Below are 19,694 nucleotides of genomic sequence, written 5' to 3'. Positions count from 1 at the left end.
GAAGGCTGACGGTCCCCACAGGAAGAAATTAAGAACATATTTGGGGATTGTGGCGCGTGATAAGGTGGACGTCATCTACAAGAACTGGAAGGAGGTCCCTACTGCTCAGAAGGACCTGATTTAGGAGGATATTCAGGTATTTTTCTTTTCTTATTTGATTTTGTTTAATTAATAGCCAAAAAATACATTATTGTAACAAATAAACTTTATTTGATGTTGTCAGGCAGAATTTGATATCTCAGAGGCTTCTGATTGTAGGACAAAAAGGAAGTTACTTCAGACCGTGGGGGAGAGATGGAGGCAGTTTAAATTAGACCTCACGAGGAAATGAGCCCTTGCAGCCGATCAGGACGGTGTCGAGGACACTGTCTGTGAGAAATACGGCATCAGCAAGGAAAAGTGGGCCCAGTTTTGCCAGACTCAGAGAGACCCTTCTTGGGAGGTATGTTCCTTGCCATTTAAGTTGTTTTTCAAAAAACATGATGTTGTTATACTTCATTCTACCAATTTTAAACATTATTGTTTAATTTTTTCAGGATGTGCGCAAGAAGGCACAGGCCATCCAGAAGCAGAATACTGCCCCCCACATTTTGTCCCGTGGGGGTTATGACTATTTGGAGCAGAATCTCCTGGCTGAGAAGACGAAGAAGAAGCTGGAGGAAGCTGCACAGTCAGGAAGCATTGATGGCGTCATCGACCCTCCATCCCCGGTCAGACGCCACGTGAAGTGGAAGATGGCCCGCACGAAGAAAACAGGGGAGATGAGGACTGAGGCCGCAAAGGAAATCGCTGAGAAGATTCTAAGTTATTTTCAACTAACCATTACAATTATATTTCAATATTTTGTGAATGCCATGTACCACTGTGTGTTTTCTATGTAGGATTCCTTTGAGGAGCAGGCAACACAGGGATCCTTCGTCCCCCATGGACATCAGGATGTTCTCGCCACTGCTATTGGACGTCCAGAGCACCCTGGACATGTCCGTGCTGCTAGAGCTGGTGTCACCATCAAGCAATACTTTGGATCAGCTCCACGGACGTCCCGCAGCTCTTCCTCCCTGCCTCCTGACGAATTGCAGCAACTAACCCAGAAAATCAGGGACCAGCTAGAGGAGTCCATCATAGAGAAAGTGACGCGGCAGGTCATAGCATCCTTCAGCCATATGCTATCCCAGCTTCAGTCGCAGATGCAATCTCAGGGACTTGCAGTGCCTCCTGACCCTCTGGTTGGTCCCTCCGGTCCTCGAGTGAGCACAAAGGGGAGTTTGAGGGATCCACTGTTATTCATAACACTCCTTTGTTGCCTGGCCAAGTAAAGGTGAGTGTGGAGGATGTTACAGATGCAGATGCTCCAGTTCCTGTACCCACTGATGAGGTTTCCTTAGTGGGACAGGCACTTCACACCTTCCTTGCTTGGCCGACACATCTGGTCAAGTCTTTATCACAGCAGGTACTTATTGTCCTTACTATATGTTTCTTCTTTTTAAATTAATTCATTAAGCGTGCCTCAAATTAGGCTATTTAACTTTGTTTCATGAACAGGTAGCTGTGTCTCCGGCAAAACCAACTCCAAAGCTCGATCCAGAGGTCGATGATCCGCTTTATCTGATGACATTGACCATCCCAGAGCATTTCTTGAGGCCTTATCAGGTTAGATGGGATGCCACCGTGTTCGGGGTCTTTAATCCAGATTTCCCCCTCTACATAAAGCACGAAGACCTCTCCGAAATCGCACACGGTGGTCAATGTCTCAACATATCAGTGTTACAGTTGTGGATTCTGTAAGTCATTTTATATTACTTTTAATTACCTAAGTTATTGCTTTCAATTCATAAATATTTAACTTTGACTTAACATAAATAGGCATCTCACTGAAACATGTATGCGAGCGGGGAATTCTGATATCTATGGATTCCTCGAGCCACAGTCCATTGAGAGGTCTGGGCAATCACAGTTTGAGTCTGAAAGTTACATAAAGAGTTGGATGCAGAGTTCACAACGCGATGTCTATCTTGGAGACTACCTAAATGGGTAAGTCACAAAATAACTGAATTTAATTAATGTTTACTAATGTACTAACCCATTTTAGGTTCCACTGCAGCGGACACTGGCAGATGGTGGTCATCCTGCCCAAGGAACACCTAGTTGTCTGGTTTTGTTCAGTTCATAACAGGCCAGACAACTACCTTAAGGGGATTATTAATAGGTTAGTGTTCTTTTCAATACATTTGCATTGAAATACCTCAACGTACAACACCAGTTTTTAATTGTAACTCATCTAGAACAGTGCTTTAAAAGGTCTTGATTATGCTCCACAGCCTAAATCAAAGGCTCCTGCTAGGTGGATTGTCGTCAAGGTATGTCATTTACATAAAACTTCCACTTATATATATATATTTCTTTATGTGTCTTTACACTAGTTGTTTAATTAATATCCAAATTTCATTATGTATTTAGTGTAATAGACAAAAAGGAAGTACTGAGTGCGGCTACTATGTGATGCACTGGATGTCCACCATCATTTTAGGAACTTTTAGGAATAATTGGGAAGCGGTAAGTTTATTTCAAACAAAATCAATTTATTTATAATTTGTATTACATTATTAACTTATTATGATTTATTTCATCATGCAGTATTTTAACGATCCTAGACCATTGGAGGCAAAGAGATTAAAGGCATTGCGGGTCCAGTGGGCACAGTTTTATCTCTGAGTTAGAGATCAGGCCTATGATTTAGGGACATTATCTTTAGCTTTAGTTTACTTTGGTTTAACATTTTTGACATTTTCTATGTAATATGAACATTGAATTCATTTGATGATTGTTCTTTATGATAAATCAATTATTTGATGTTTATTATCATTAAAACTGCTTGAAAGCAAAATAAAATGTTTATTTGTTGTGAATTGGGCTTGAAATTGCATTTGACAGGTACAATTTTGGGTTTACTATAAAAACAGAAAGTATATATAAAAAAAATACTTGAAAACAACATCGGTTATTAATAAAAACCGATGTTAATATGGTAAACAACATCGGTTATTTACAAAAACCGATGTCGACATGAACCTTAACATCGGTTGTAATAGAAAACCGATGTTAACATTTGTATATTAACATCGGTTATTTATGTATAACCGATGTCAGCGTTTGTATTTTAACATCGGTTATCTGTAAATAACTGATGTCAATGCTTGTATATTAACATCGGTTATTCATAAATAACCGATGTTAATATTTGTATGTTAACATCGGTTATCTACACATAACCGATGTTATACACAAAGAACTACACCAAATAAGTGTATGCATCATCAACATTGACATCGATTTTCTAGAAAAACCGATGTTAATAGAATATATTAACATCGGTTTTACTGCAAAACCGATGTCAACGTTCCTCATGCGTACACTTTTTTTGTTGTAGTTCATTGTGTTTAACATCGGGTATTTAGAGAACCGATGTTATCATATTTATGTTAACATCGGTTTTACAAAATCGATGTTAACATTGATACATTCAACATCGGCACTTTCAACATCAGTTTTAGAACCGATGTAGAATGTTCTAAATAACCGATGTTGAAAGTGTATTTTCTAATAGTGATCAAAAGTGTCAATGGAATTATTTAGCCTGGAAGGTTTGTGCGTAATACTATAATGTTTGTCTCAAAGTACAGAAAATTGTGTCTTTGTCTGGTTTCATGGTTGTGTTGTTGTTGTGTGGTTGTGGCATCAAGTGAGAGTAGTATCAATCCCAAAGACCATGATCAGACACCAACATGGGTCGTGGCTTGTGTTTGCACTGTTTTCATCTTGATTTCCATAACTCTAGAGAAAAGCCTTCACAAAGTGGGAACAGTGTGTCACCATTTTCAAACATTTATTTTCTTCTCCCTTTTGATTTGTATGTGCAATTATTAGCGTTGTTTCCCTGCTTGTGCATTTCACAATGAAGTTAACTGCCTCTTTGCTCCTCTTGTTTAGTCCAATTTACTTTAATTTGGTGTTAATGCAATTTTTTTTCTTCTTCATTTTTGTCCCCATTGCTTCCTTTTTTTTTTATTTTTTTCCCCTTTTGTTGAGGCTTTGGTCTTTGAATTTGATCCCTAAATTTCCAAGTTTTGGGGATTTTGTTTTGATTGATGTGCATTGTCCTTTCTGCCTTTGCAGTTTCAGTTTTTTATTTTTTTTTTTTTGCTTCTATGGAAAACTCTTGGATTTGTTGAGATTGTGTCATAATTTTTTAAATCATAGAAGTTGCGGGGTTGTTTTGATTGTGTGATCAGTGTTGCGATTTTCTTGTTTGTTGACCTGATGAATTTTTTATTAGTGACTAAGGGAAAAACACAAGAAGGCTTTGCTTAAGGCTTTCGAAAAGGTAAAAGCTGGTAGGGGTTCTTCATTAAAGCCATTAGTTGTTATGAACTCATGCTTATCTGGTGGAGCCAAATCAGTTTGGCTCTTCTTCTTGACTAAAATTTATTTTTTTATTGTAATGTATGTCAATAATAATAATAATAATAAATAATAGTTATATTAATTATTTATTGCACGTTTTATGTTGTTGATTTTGTTTTTGCAGAGCTGATGGTTTTTGGTTTCCTTTCACTGCTTCTGACTTTTGGGCAAAGTTACATTGTTAGAATATGCATTCCTGCCGATGTGGCAGACAAATTTTTGCCATGTCTGTATGTTGGTACCCACAAAGGATCAAGTGGTGAAGAGGAACACTGTAGGAAACTTCTTTCTTATGAATGCAGATATTTGTCAGATGATGCTACCTCTTGGTTTAAATTCCAAGTATTTCAATATGATAATTTATGTATCGCTTTGCTGGTTTATGTTTACAGAAACAAACCATATTTTTGTAGTCGTATTATGTTATGTTATATTGTTTGATGTACATTTGTCTCATTCAAAAGGCCATCTTAGGAGTGGATTGGCTAATTGAAAACAGATGATTATCTCATTCAAAATTCCATTTAAATGTATGCTTGCTTCAGCTAAATAACGTATTTTATGTTGATTGTAAGTGTTGCACTCCCATATTTTGTTGGGTTTCAAAGCAGAATCCTCTACAATTTCCACTTATTTTCTTTTGTCAACAGTCGACATAATATCAAAAATTGCTTTTGCTCATTGCTACCCAACTTTATTAGCTTTTTTTTCTCATATCAGCAGTTGCCTGTGTAATTGTTGTTGGTTTCAGAGACATCAACCACTTTTATCTGGAAATGGATTGCACCAGTTACACATCCTTATATTCTTCTTAGCAGTCCTTCATGTGTTTTACAGTGTTGTCACAATGCTTCTTGGGAGACTAAAGGTCTGCATGTCTTTATTTCTTTCTTTATGCTTTTTTCTTTTATAATTTTATTGGTTGAATACTTTCGTAATTTTTCCATAACTCTGCATATTAAGGATACCAAGTTGGTAACTGATCCTATGACTTCCTCTTTGCTTTGGAAGCATGATGTCTGGAAGATTTGATAGTTGAAACTTCTTCTGTTTACTAATATATAATTTTATTATTTTCTTCTAAGGAAAAGGAAAAACAATGAGTAGATTTAGTTTTAATTAAGGTCAAATATTGGCTCAAATTTATGTTTTTATCACACTTTTCCATCTTGGTTGTTAGTGCGCGTATAAGAGGGAATTAGAAATTTGTGGATGCAATTGTAGGTAGGTTGAAACTGTGCTAGAGAATATAATAATAACCATATTCATGCCCAGACCCAATTAAGGTACATTAACTTCAACATAGAAAAGAAATTGCATTAGAATGGCTTGGGTGATTAATACGAAATGTAAGCGTTTAAATCTTGAGATTGGTCACTTGCTATGAGATGATCAAAGATAGAGAATGTTTTTGTTCCCAGACTTTTACTATGATTAGGTTTGTGAGTCCTTGACTATATATTGGTTTGTTAATAAAATTCTGAAGTAGTGTCATGCCTTTTTTTGTGTTCACTGATAGTGAAGACTAAAGAGTTGGTAACTTACTATGGTGACTGAATATATATGTTTTGTGTGTACAGATTCGAGGATGGAAAGCTTGGGAGGCGGAGACTTCATCTCATGGGTATGAGTTTGCCAATGGTATGATGTCCGATGATGTATTTAACTGTTTTACTTCTTTGAGTGTAAAAATAACTAGCTCCTTAATTTTACTGATAAGTATACCAATTTACTTTGAAATGCTGCTACATACAATCTTATGCCAATATTGGGAATTTACTATGGCTGCAGATCCTTCAAGATTCCGGCTTACACACGAAACATCATTTGTGAGAGCTCATGCTTCTTTGTGGACAAGATATTCAATCTTCTTCCATATAGTAAGCCTCATTTTACTAATCTACTATGTTTTCATTTTATATTTGCCTGAGGTTGAGGACTTGATTTAATCAACAAGTTATAGGTGCAAGTGCCCATGGCTTTTTTGGAACCATCATAGACATGTAAATTTGTTAAAGAAAACAAAAAGTGGGACTTTAGAGACATTGTTTTAGGTATAGCTCAGAAAAAATTGGGTAGTGAAGTAGTAGAACTAGTAGAGTCACTATTACTATTTTTTTAAATATCATTAGTAGGCTGCTGTTTTATAACTTGAATTTATCATGCTTTTTTTAAATTGACCTCTTGTACCACGTCTTCCATGTTGCTACTTTCAGGGATGCTTCTTTAGACAATTTTATAGGTCTGTGGGCAAGGCTGACTACTTGGCTTTGCACAATGGATTTATCACGGTCATTCCTACTCCACAAGACATGTTCTTTTAACACTGAATTTTCCTTCCTCTTTTACAATGCATTATTATGTGTAGGTCCACCTGGCTCCTGGAAGTAAATTTAACTTCCAAAAGTATATCGAAAGATCCTTGGAGGATGACTTCAAGGTAGTTGTCAGAGTCAGGTAACACTCTTTTACTCGTGCATTTGTAGCATCATATTGTCGGGAAGCAAATGATCATAGCTAATGATATAGACACATATGTTTACCTTGAAAACTCTTCTGCATAATCAGGAAAAATTTCTATTTTCAAATACTGCTCAAAAGCAAATAATTTTTTTTATTTCTGACTTTATTTTAAAAAATAGTTCTTTTACATTATTTAAGATTTAAGATATGTTGATGAATTCACTATTAAATGAATAGTATAATAGTTCGAAAACATAGTAGGTGACGTTTCAAATTATTTTCTTAATTTACCTACAAGGCTACAAGTCTTTCAAACGATTTCCCTTTATTTTAAAATTTAGTAGAAATAATTTTAGGCTATTAATGTAATTAGATTGTAAGTGTAAATTAAGTTTCATAATAATTTTTATATGTAGTAAAAAATTTATATTGAAACATATAAAACTAAATGGTGAGTGAAACTAATTTTGATAAGAAAAATAAATAAATAGATCCTTGGTTAGGAATATTTGTGAGGGAGAACTTAGTTTTTTTCTTATTTACCAACAAAAAAATACTATTGTTTTGTGACGTTCTTTCACTTGTCAATTGTACACTACATAGTTAAAACAATATTAAGAAAAAAATGAAGATGGACTAGCTCGATGATTAAGGCAAAAGTCATTACGTATAGCTAATTTTTTGTAATATTTATATAAATGGATGCATATCATACATATATATATATATATATATATATATATATATATATATATATATATATATATATATATATATATATATATATATCATAAATAATTATAGAAATTATTTTCAAAAAATTTAAATTTATAATAGCCAATTCATATGATGATAAACTCATGAAATTTCAGCAAGGATGGAATGCACGGTCAAATTAAATCAGCCTACTATATAATATTATGGAACCAATGATTGAACCTCGACGGTGTTAAAATCAAGCTTAGGATTTTACTTTATATGCATCTTAGGTGGCTTCAAGTGATTAATTAATTAACTAATATCAATATTATTAAGTAGTTTTGTTTTGCCACGTTCTAAGTTGGAGGCCATTTATAATTATAATTCATCAATACCAAAACTTGATTATATATCAATATAATTATATAATTATAAAAAGCTTCTATTTCAAAAACCTGTTATTAGTATATATTATCCTGTGTTTAAACCAACACCAAAATCTTTGTTATTCACGAAACCGCGATAGCTCTTTCCTTAACTTGCAGGCTAATAGATAGTCCAGTAATTGAGTGTTGCTTACGATTATTAATCAACCCGTGACTTGGCTATTGTTTTCTGTACTTTTCCTTTTGTTCTGGTTGAACCTGATTACTTCTGAGTTCTTAAATAAACAAGACAAATATATTATAAATGCATATCCTGGAATACATTTGTATAGGATCTTGTGAGTATCTTAACTGGAGATTTGAAAGAAATTGGGTTGTGTTCTGTATTTTTTGATACAAGTTCCTAAATCAAAAGGTAGTAGAAGTTTGCTTTCAATCACTACATCCTCAATCTTCTTTCTAAAGCAAAAGAAGAGGATTTCTTTAGTTGAGAAGGGCCTTTTTCTATTTTTTTCTTTTTTACTTTTTATTTAATCTGGTCAAAAGATGTGATGATTAGTTGATAGGGGGTTTAAAGGTGTGAATGTAGGTTCTGACAACCTTTTGCAATTTGCTGGTGAAAGTATTGTAGCATATTATTGGTCTTGAGATTTTTTATGGAGACAAGTGGTCCCATGCTTGTTTTGGAAGAAACTTACAAACTAAATATTCTAATAAATGTATAATTTTTACTGGTGGAAGAAATTTCCTGATATTTTTTCTAGATGTAAATTATAATGGAGTTATCACAACTTTGGATCACTAGAAAGCTTGCTTTCCATGACCTTACTATGCAGCCTCACCTGTATTTTTATTTGTTGCAGATTTAGTGCGCTTTCAAATAAGCTTGTCTTCTATGACATTGAAAATCAGGTTATTGGATGGACTGAGTACAACTGTAAGTATCATTATTAGTTCTTTATAATCTTTTGTATTTTAAATAATATAAATGAATAATATAAAACATTTGTAGATTTTTGTGAAAACATCTATAATAGAACATGTAAATTTAGTATTTTTTACACATTTGTCTCAACTCTCCCATTTTTGTGAAAATTGAAAATGAAAAATAATAAAACATTTTTCTCAAACCGATTTGACCCTTAGTTCTTAATTTCGAGAAAGGAATAGTTCTGTGTAGTTTATCGATCCATTTTAAAACTTTTAAAGTATTTCCCGCCTCACAAAATCTTAGAAATTAAGCATATGCATGACTTTCATCTTTGTCTGTCTGTATATGAATCATGACATTTTATTTTTATCCCCCATCACCTCCTCTTATGTTCTTATTGGGTGTTAGTTAATTGATTCTCTTACATTATTTTATATCACAGCTTGAGCTGCTCTTGGTAGTAGAGAAGCTTCAAGAGTTACGCTCCATAAGAATACAAAAGTTGAAAAAACAAGGTATATATAAGAAGATCACTCTACTTCTAGTTAACTGTCTTATGATTATAGTGCATAAATAACTAGGTCTCTTATTGGTTTGCTTGGTTTCTTTTACTCCACTTTTGCTGCCATATATAACTTTTAAACTTGTTATATTAATTTATTACCTTAAATTCACAGTCTTGAATGCTGGTTTATGATTGATTGATTAATTATATTTATAAATTATGTGTGCTTCAGTTCAGGCTCCAATGCTTAACATTTTTTTATTATAGTCAATAGCTACCTATTCACCTTACAAATGTATCATGAGAATTATATTTAACAAATATGTTAATTATCAATTTGAAACCATGCATTCTTAATTTGTCAAATAGGAATGGTTTTAGTTGCTTTTGTGATTGGAAAATTTCGAATATGCTCACATTTTGTGTATGCAATAGTTAGTAATATTCACATATTTTACATTTAGTTTCTTGAGAAAGTTCAAGTTGTTGTGGAAGAAGAGGATAGGTTATCAATCCCTGAGTTCATGAATTTGCTTATCAATCCCTTTACATGATGCTCAAGACTTTTTGCCTCTACCAACTTCATTATGCTTTTCTAGGATTAGGATAGGAGATTTTGAGCAACCAAACACTCGTGTTATACATATCACAAGCTGTAATAATTTTATTTCAATAAAAAATTTGCAGGTGTAAGTTGCCATATAATTATGCATAATGATTTCAGTTGTATGACATAATTTTTTATAGTATATGATATTAATTTTATTGCTAAATTAAGTCTCATATGAGACATTAAGTATAATTATATTTGCACGTATAGTTACTGCCATTATTGAACAAAAAGCACAAAAAAAATTAATAATTCTACATCGGTTGATGACACAAACGATGTAGAAAGTACACCATTCAACATCGGTTATAAGCAAAAACTGATGTAGAATGGTACAGATTTCTACGACGGTTGAGACCACAAACGATGTACAAAGTACACCATTCTACATCAATTTTTTTTATAATTGATGTAGAAAGTACACCATTCTACATCGATTTTTTTTTATAACTGGTGTAGATTGGTTTAGCATCCACTACGGTACCAACAGAAACGATGTAGGAAAAACATTATTCTACATCGGTTATTAGAACAACTGATGTAGAATGGTTTAGATACTACTACAGTTTTGACAGCACGCGATGTAGAAAGTATGACATTCTACATCGGTTATAACTACAACCTATGTAGAATGGTTTAGAAAGATTACCATTCTATGACGGTTTTGCGCTAATAACCGGCGGGTTTTACAAGACACTCATCTTCGAACGTGAACTATTCTACATCGGTCAAATAACTGTCGTTGTAGGAGACGTGACTTTCAACATCGTCGGCTACGATGACGTGTCATAGCCGATGTAGAAAGGTTTAGAGAATCGATGTAAAAAGGTTGTTTTCTAGTAGTGAATTCATCCAGGTCTCACCCTCCACCTATGTTTTGGATGTTGCTTTATTTTAAAAATAAATAAAAATTAGAATTTAATTGCTTTTATATTAGGCCTTTCGTATGCAATTGCTCTGTGATAATTTATTTTGCTCTATCAAATTTGGATCTCAGTGACCAATGAATTAACTTATTTGCTCTATGAAATTTGGAACTTACATTCAATAGCCCCTTCTAAAGGTCTCTCTCTCTCTCTCTCTCTCTCTCTCTCTCTCTCTCTATGTCTCTCTCTGCCACTGAAATTATCAATAGCTAGTATGATTTTTAGTATTATTTACTAATTAAATAACTTGTTTAATCTAATTTAAATTGTTTGGTAATAAATTTTTTTTAGTAAATTATAGTATTTTTAAGACTCTACTTCAAGCAAGTTTTAAAACACCAGTTTCAAAGTTTATATTTTATTTTTCTTTTATTCTTAAAGTTTTTGTTGAATTTTACCCTTTTCTAGACAATGTAAGAATTTATATATTGCTTCCCTTCTACTTATAGTGTGTAAATAATGTGTTAATAACTCTTGTCTCACTAGCTTTGTTTTGTGCTTATTTTTTTAATAGGACAAAGGAATTTGTCCAGTATAGTTATGTGGCACTGTCATTTAGTAGTTGAAGGACTTTGTGCTTATCCCATATTTTGTCTCTTTTTTTTCTTGATTATCTCATATCAGCTCTTATTCCTGAAACTATGTTTTAATCATTCCTCCAATGTAAACCACTTGAACTTAGATTTGACAATTTCACAACTTTAATGGCCAACAATATTTTTATTGGGCTCATGATTCTAATACTTGTATTCAATTTTGATTTATAATGTATAACTGTTGCTTTCACAGCCTTGGCTTGATGAAGTCAACTGCAAACTATATAGTTGTTGCTTTCAGCGTTGGGTGGGGTTGCAACTTCAAATTTTTATAGGTATGTTTCAATTGCTAACTTTCTTGAATTCTCGCATAATCCTATATATTAATTGGCTTGGCTCCATACATTTGGTCATAGAGAACTCCATGTAATTATTACTTGCATTTATTCTGTGTAAAAAGTAGTATCCTGATTCAAATAAGAGAATGCTCCCACAACAAACTACTCAATACTTGAGAAATAGGAGTAATATAATATTATTTATGAAAAAAAGTGGTTGAGACTTAGAGAGAGTTACAGTTAAAGATAATCAATTAATTTTTTTAAAAATATTAGTTATCAATAAAATTGATAAATATTTTACATTAATTATATGATCATAAAAAATAATATTTTTTATATAAGAGAACAAAAATTTTAAAACTTATGATTGGACTTAAAAAATGGGAATGACATGAAAATAATATTTTTTAACCTTTTCTATGTATGATTGTGTTGGTGCTAAGAGTGTGATTTTGTTGGGAAAATTATACAAACAGAAAACCGAATGACGTTGGAAGGTCATATATTGGTTTGGTACTTTGCCAAAAAGTGAGAGCTGCACTAGCCAGTGTTTGGAGCAAACTGACAATAACGGTGGTTCCTTTGGTTTGGTGAGTGACAAGTTGGATGAAATTGAATCTTGTGTCAGATATGAACCTTGGATGGGGCAGTCTCGAACTATTCCATCAAAATCCAAATTACACATCGTTCTACAAAGATGAATCATTTTTCTTTCCTCAAGACTCAAACTAGCCAAAGGTATTTCCTTCTACTGATTTTTCATCTTGGTTAATTAATTGTTAGCAATATACATGCATTGGATGTTTTATAACTTATAAAGATATTGCACCATTGTTTGATATTGAGCAATCATGGATCTTTTCAAACGAATAATTTTTGTCTCTCTTTGTGTGTTTTCCTTTTATTAATGTTATTTATGCTTTGTTTCGTTAAACTTTTTACTGGAGAGAAGTCAGCTGGTGCAAATGTGAATTCTCCGAGAGGTTTTGAAGTAATTGATGACATCAAAAGTAAAGTGGAGGCTGCTTGTCCCAGAGTTGTTTCTTGTGCAGATATTCTAGCTATTGTAGCATGTGATTCCGTTGTTGCAGTAAGTTTAATAAATATGAACAAATAAAATCCAAAATGATAAAATATTGATATATAGATATACCTGTTGAGAGTCACACTAACAAGTCCTGCAAAGTTTGCATTGTTATTGCCATTCATGAACAAAAAGGAAAAAAAATTAAAAAAAATTAATAATTCTACATCGGTTATTAGGACAACCGATGTAGGATTGCTGGATATTCTACATCGATTATTAGGAAAACCGATGTAGAATGTTTTACCATGGGTAGCATTCTACAACATTTCGCGGCCACGACCGATGTAGAATTCCAATCATTCTACATCGGTTATTAGGACAACTGATGTAGAATGGTCAGAATTCTAAGACGGGTGTGCTTCGAGAACCGTCTTTGAACTATGCCATTCTAAGACGGTCGGGCAACCAATGTAGAAAGACACGGGTGTTTCAACGATGCCGGCTACAATGACGCGTGATAACCGATGTAGAAAGGTGCTTTTAACCGATGTAAAAAGGTAATTTTGTAATAGTGTTGCCATGACAGTACCAGAAAAAAAAAACAAGAAGAAATTTCTTAAAGTGTTAGCTACTTTAATTTGTTGTGCCTATCTCATGTTTGATGTTGTGTTGTTTATATAATTCTTTTTAAGATGTAATGCTTGAGACATTTGTTAGAGATATTTAGTAATCTGAAGTGTATTAGCATAAAAATGGTAATTAAAGTCATGTACAATAATAACTAGATGGATTTTACAATAAAACATTTAATTGGCTTACAGATGTTGATGACAATGAAGCAAGAATTAACAAATTTCTCAAAATGTTACTTTGATGTGCTTTTCTCCTTCTTGATGTTGTGTTGTATATATAACTTCATTTTAAGATGAAATTAGGTTGAATTTAGGGAAAGAATTGTTAGATACATTTGTTATTAGAGATTCTTGTGTTATTCGAGTTATGTTAGAAGAAACACTCGTAATTAGATTGCTTTACAATAAAATATTGTTTGAATGACTTTCTATATGTGCAAGATAAAGGAAAAAAGATTTTAATGTTGATAATAAAATTAATACTTCTTTTCTTCTTTATCTGCACATTTAAGAAGATAACAGAAATTAAAAAATGCATTTAACATTCTTTATTATTTTATCGGTTCATGTAATACTTTAATTATTATTATTTATTTCTCATTAATGGCATGTAATTATGATTACATTGTTTTAATTTTATTCATACATAAGTACATAATTGAAAGAGTGATGATATTTTGACACTCATTGTTTACAAACGCATCATTAATCACTATCATTTTTTCTCTATTCCCCCCTTCCTGTCACATTATATAATCAATCTTATCAATCACTTACCTCGTTTATCTTATTATTTCTCTCAAAGTATATACACCCTTTGGGTGTTCAAGAATCATTTCCTTAATTTAAAGTTTAAATATGTTTTTGATCCCTAATAAATATGTGTGTTTTACGTTGGCTCCTAAATAAATTTTTGTTTTGCATTGAGTCCGTAATAAAATAATAATTTTTTTTGTCCCTAATAAATTATAGAATTTTGTATTTGCTCCCTCATAATTTTTTTGAATTGTTATTAGTTAGGACTAAAATAAAATTTGCTAATTTATTAGGGAACAAACATAAAATTTACTAATTTATCAAGAACTAAAACAAAATATCAATGACCAAAAACAAAAGTGTTGTTTTATTAGGGATTCAACGCAAAACAAAAATTTATTGGGGAGTAAGCACAAAAATCAAATATTTATTAGGGATAAAAAACATATTTAAGCCCTAATTTAAAGTATAATAATTAATAAATGTATTAAAATTTATTAAATAAGACCCATATTTTTTGGAATACAAAAATTTTGTTTCTTTGGTAGGTGAAAATATGTTAGCTTTGGGAACTATTTTTTTCCCAAAAGTATATAGATGAAAACTACTAATTTTAAGAGATACAAACAAAAAAGAAAAGACTTAATAAATATATTTTTAGTTCCTCAAATTAAGTATTATATTTTTTACTCCTTAAATTATTTAGAAATGCATTTTTCAGTTCATCATGTTACCAAAAATCACCATAAATTGTGCATTGACCCAAACCACACAAAATCAGTTAAGAAGAATTGAAAAAACATTTTCAGAATCGAGGGACTAATGAAAGAAAATTAAAATTTGGGGTACCAAAGACAAAAGTTATTCACATTTAACATACCGAAAGCATATTTAAGAAAACTAGAATTTCAAATTTGGAATTTTGTTAGGAATAAAAACATCAATAACCTTACATAATATTATGTTTCCAAGTTAAAATATAGTTGGTAAGGATCAAAATTATTTCTCATATGGATTCATATTTGAATTTTACATTGGATTTAACTTTCTTTATTTTCAAGACAATTGGTAGCTTATATCTGCCAGATTAACTTGTTCATTGAGTTCTTCACACACAATTAGTTTCCTGTTAAAACTGTCAGGACTCAAATTAGTACCTATTCTATCTTGTCTTTTACTAAGAATATAAAAGCAAATAAATTCTTCACTCCATAACAGATTTTCACTCTTTGTCAATGTACGTTAAGATGTAGCTAAATAGAAAAAAAAATAAGGAATAATTAAGTTCTGAGTATCTTAAGCTTTTCATATTCTAATTTTTAGTCACTCAAATTTTTTAACAACTTTTAATCCTCTATTAAATTTTCATCAGCGTCTTTAGGTAATCCTCTATTAATTTTTTTAACAATCTATGATTCTCCTTTTCATATATTTGTATGATCACATGAGAATATGTTAAATTTATGTTTATATTTATTTTTAGTTAAATCAGTTGATTATTACATTTTAAGGTTCTCACTTCAAAGCAATGCCTAACTTTTGTTTTTGCATAATGTGTGAGTTGAATATATATAGACTAGTGTGTGTGCCCGTAAATTGCATGACGGAATATTTAATTACATGAGTATATGATAAGATAAAATAATAATAAAGAAAAATATATTTATATTAAATTATTATAATAATGAATTTTAAAAAATTAACTTAGTCTGTGATAGCTTAGATATTAACGTGATTTTAGGTAGATTATTCATCGCTTGAATAAAGTATAAATTTTCTTGCTTTATTTGAAAAAAAAAACCTATTTCAATGATGTTTATCCATGTGAATAAAGAGTAAATTTTCTTTCTTGATTGTTCATCTCGAGTAAAGTATAAATTTTCTTATTTGCTTATTTGTAAGAAAAAAGTTATTTCTATAATTTTTATATCCATGTGAACAAAGTGAAAATTTTCTTACTTGATTGTTCATCCCGTGAATAATAGTTAAATTTTCTTAGTTGCTTGTTTGTATAAAAAAAAAAGTTATTTCTATAATGTTCATTGCTGAGCATAAAATGTAAATTTTCTTACTTCATTATCCATCCTAGTGAATAACATTTAAAAATTATTTTTAGATAAAATTTCTATATCAATGCATAACAAAAATATTTACATAGGTAAATTAAAATCTTCAATAATTTACAACAAAAATGAATAATAATTTACCTAAAACTAATTTAGACATTAAATTTACTCATTTTTGTCAATATGTAAAAGGAAAAATGAAATTTATGCATGTAAAGAAAATATTTAATATTTTACATAATGCATAATACATTAAATAAGAAATAAAGAATGATTTGCCGAAACTTCTCACATGCATCACCAAGAACTATTTGCCTAAAGTGAAACTAAAACACAATTCCCACCGGTTCATCCATTTTGAAACCAAAATAATTCATATAAAACAGTTTACATAATCATATAAAACTAAGGAGAAATATTGTCGTGCTTGTATGTTTGCATTTCTATTTCGCTCTCATATTTCTTTGTGTTTTTTTTTTTTTTCAATTCATCTTATTGTGCATTGATTTGGGTTGCAGTAGTACATATAAATTGAATTATATACAAAGTAAAAAAAAAGTTACAAAATATTGGGTTATTTGTAGAAGCAAAGACTTTGATATTTTGATGATGTCATGTGATCATGTGCTTCTCAAGTTTAATTCAAGAGAATTATGTGCTTCTCAAGTTTAATTTAAGACAAGAGTCCAAAAAATTCAAGATACATCATCAAGAAGATCTTTAGTGGTTTAGGAAGGGAATTCCAAATTGAAACAGCAAGAGGTTTAGTCAAGAGATTTAAGCTAAAATGTCTTTTTTAAAAGATTAACTCTCTGGTAATCGATTACCAGAGGAGGTAATCGTTTACCAGTGGCCAAAATGATTTATAACAGCCATTAGATATTTAAATTCAAATTTTACACTGTGTAATCGATTACACATGGATGGTAATCGATTACCAGCAGTTATTGAACATTTTGATTCAAATTTTAAAGCCTGTAATCGATTACACAAGTCTTGTAATCGATTACTAGAGGGAATTTTCAAAAAATTATTTCCAAGAGTCACATTTGTTCAAATGGTTTTTACATGGCCATCAAAAGTCTATTTATATGTGATTTGGAACACGAATTTGCTTAGAGTGTTTAAGAACAAAAAGGTCTTATCCTCTCAAAAAGAAAAATTATCTTATCCTCTTAAAAATTCCTTGGCCAATACACTTGCAATTCAATAAGGAATTATTTTAAATGTTGAATTGTTCAATCTATCTCTTTCAAGAGAGATTTCTTCTTCTCTTCATCTTATTTCTGAAAAGGGATTAAGAGACCGAGGATCTCTTGTTGTAAAGCAATCTGAACACAAAGGAAGGATTGTCCTTGTGTGGTTCAAAACTTGTAAAAGGTTTTTGCAAGATAGTGGAACTCTAAAGCCGGTTGCTTGGGGACTGGACGTAAACACAAAGGTGTGGCTGAACCAGTATAAATATGAGTTTACAATCTTTCTTCCCTTAAACTCTTTTATTGTTTTTCTATTCAGTAAGTTTAATTTGCATAATTATTTGATTGTTCATTTTGAAAGGAATCTTGGGATTTGGGTTAAAATCAAAATAGAATTTTTAATTAGGAAAAATTTGTGATATCTTAATTCAACCCCATTCTTAAGATATCAGAGACCACTTATCTAACATCATTATAGTATTATACATAAATTGATTAAGCTAAAATTTATTATACTCAATTTTACTTTTTTATCCGTGATAAAAAACCTTCTCCAAGAAAAACTAATAATGATCAGTGGCATTAACTAAGAGTGACAAATTGAAAGTTGGCAAATCAATGTCTTCCTTCCTGATTTCCTTAGTAAAATTAATTTAATCTCTAGCACAATTCATGCTTTTATCTTGTAAGTAGTATTTGGATAAATTAAATGTTACAAATTTTAAATATTGGAGAATTTAATTACTTTAATTAAATTTATTAATTTTTTAAAAAAGTATCTAGATAAAATAGTTCAAGATTTTTTTTGTATTTTAATTTTTTTAGATAGAATAATTTGATTTCCAATAGTATGCAGACTTCAGTATTTAGTCTTTATTTTATTTTAAATGTTGACTTTCTTTCCTTTTTCTTGCAAAAATCTCCTATTAAACTCCATTATTTTTTAAAACTATTTAAATATCTAAACAAAAATTCACCTAAAACACTAAATTTTTCTTCCAAAATTATCATCCAAAATAAAACTCCCATTATTTAAAAAAAATCTAAAAGTTTCCCCTTAAAAAAATTTAAATTCTTCTCTCAAAATACCCCTCCAAATAAAAGACTTCCATTTTATAAAAAACATTCAAAATTTAATCTCTAAAAAAAATTCACCTTTAAAAAAATGAATTCTTCTCCAAAACAACCACCATAATTTCAACTCACTACTAGAAAAATGACTTTTTACGACGGTTATTAAGTGCTTTTAATGACAGTTATAAACCGTCGTTGTATATAACGTCGTTGTAATGCAACTGTTTTTTACGACGGTTATTATAATAACCGTCTTTGAAAGTTAGAACAATTCAAAGACGATTATTACGTAATAACCGTCTTTGAATGCAGTGTCTCGTACAACATTCAAAGACGGTTATTACGTAATAACCATCTTTGAATGTTACATCTGGTTCCACATTCAAAGTCAGTTATTATGTAATAACCGTCTTTGAATGCAGTGTCTGATTCGACATTCAAAGACGATTATTATGTAATAAACGTCTTTGAATGGAGTGTCTCGTTTGACATTCAAAGACAGATATTATGTAATAACCGTCTTTGAATGCAGTGTCTAGTTTGACATTTAAATATGGTTTTTGGATAATTCTGAATTCCCCACATAATCACTAAAATATTCTTCCAATATGTGTTATGACCATTCAATCATTTTTGCACGCAGACACAGTTGTAACTCATGTGATTCAAAATAAAATTATAATACCATGTTCTTGTGAAGCTTTGTAAACATGGTCTGAAACTAGTAAATGGGGCAAAATTAGACAATACACAGACTAAAAATACAAATATCAAGGCAGGTCTAAAGAGTTGTGGTTACTTTTTCGGGAAGGGTGAGGAATAGGATCTAAAATAAAAATAGGTACTGTTGGAAGTGCAAATATTCAAGATATATGATGAATAGAAGTCCTTAACACAAAACATCCTAAAACGATATTTTAGACATGATAGGATTTCATGACCCCACCAAAAAAAAATACACAACAGGATTTTATCTAAGCTACTGGGATTTATTTGTAAAATTCTCTGAAAAGCACAAGAAGCATGGAGACAAATTCTCAATCATCAATAAACAAATTTATCCCAATATAAGAATAACATTATAT

The 19,694-nt window shown here is 31.1% G+C and overlaps 1 pseudogene; it reads left to right on the top strand.

Annotated features, from left to right (window-relative positions):
- Window positions 1-3,660: 3,660 nt before the first annotated feature.
- LOC114375769 lies at window positions 3,661-9,637 on the top strand (annotated as a pseudogene).
- The last annotated feature ends 10,057 nt before the right edge of the window (window positions 9,638-19,694 follow it).

Source organism: Glycine soja, chromosome 2 (assembly GCF_004193775.1).
Source record: "Glycine soja cultivar W05 chromosome 2, ASM419377v2, whole genome shotgun sequence".
Classification (NCBI taxonomy): Eukaryota; Viridiplantae; Streptophyta; class Magnoliopsida; order Fabales; family Fabaceae; genus Glycine; species Glycine soja.
This window is presented reverse-complemented; position numbering and strand designations above follow the sequence as displayed.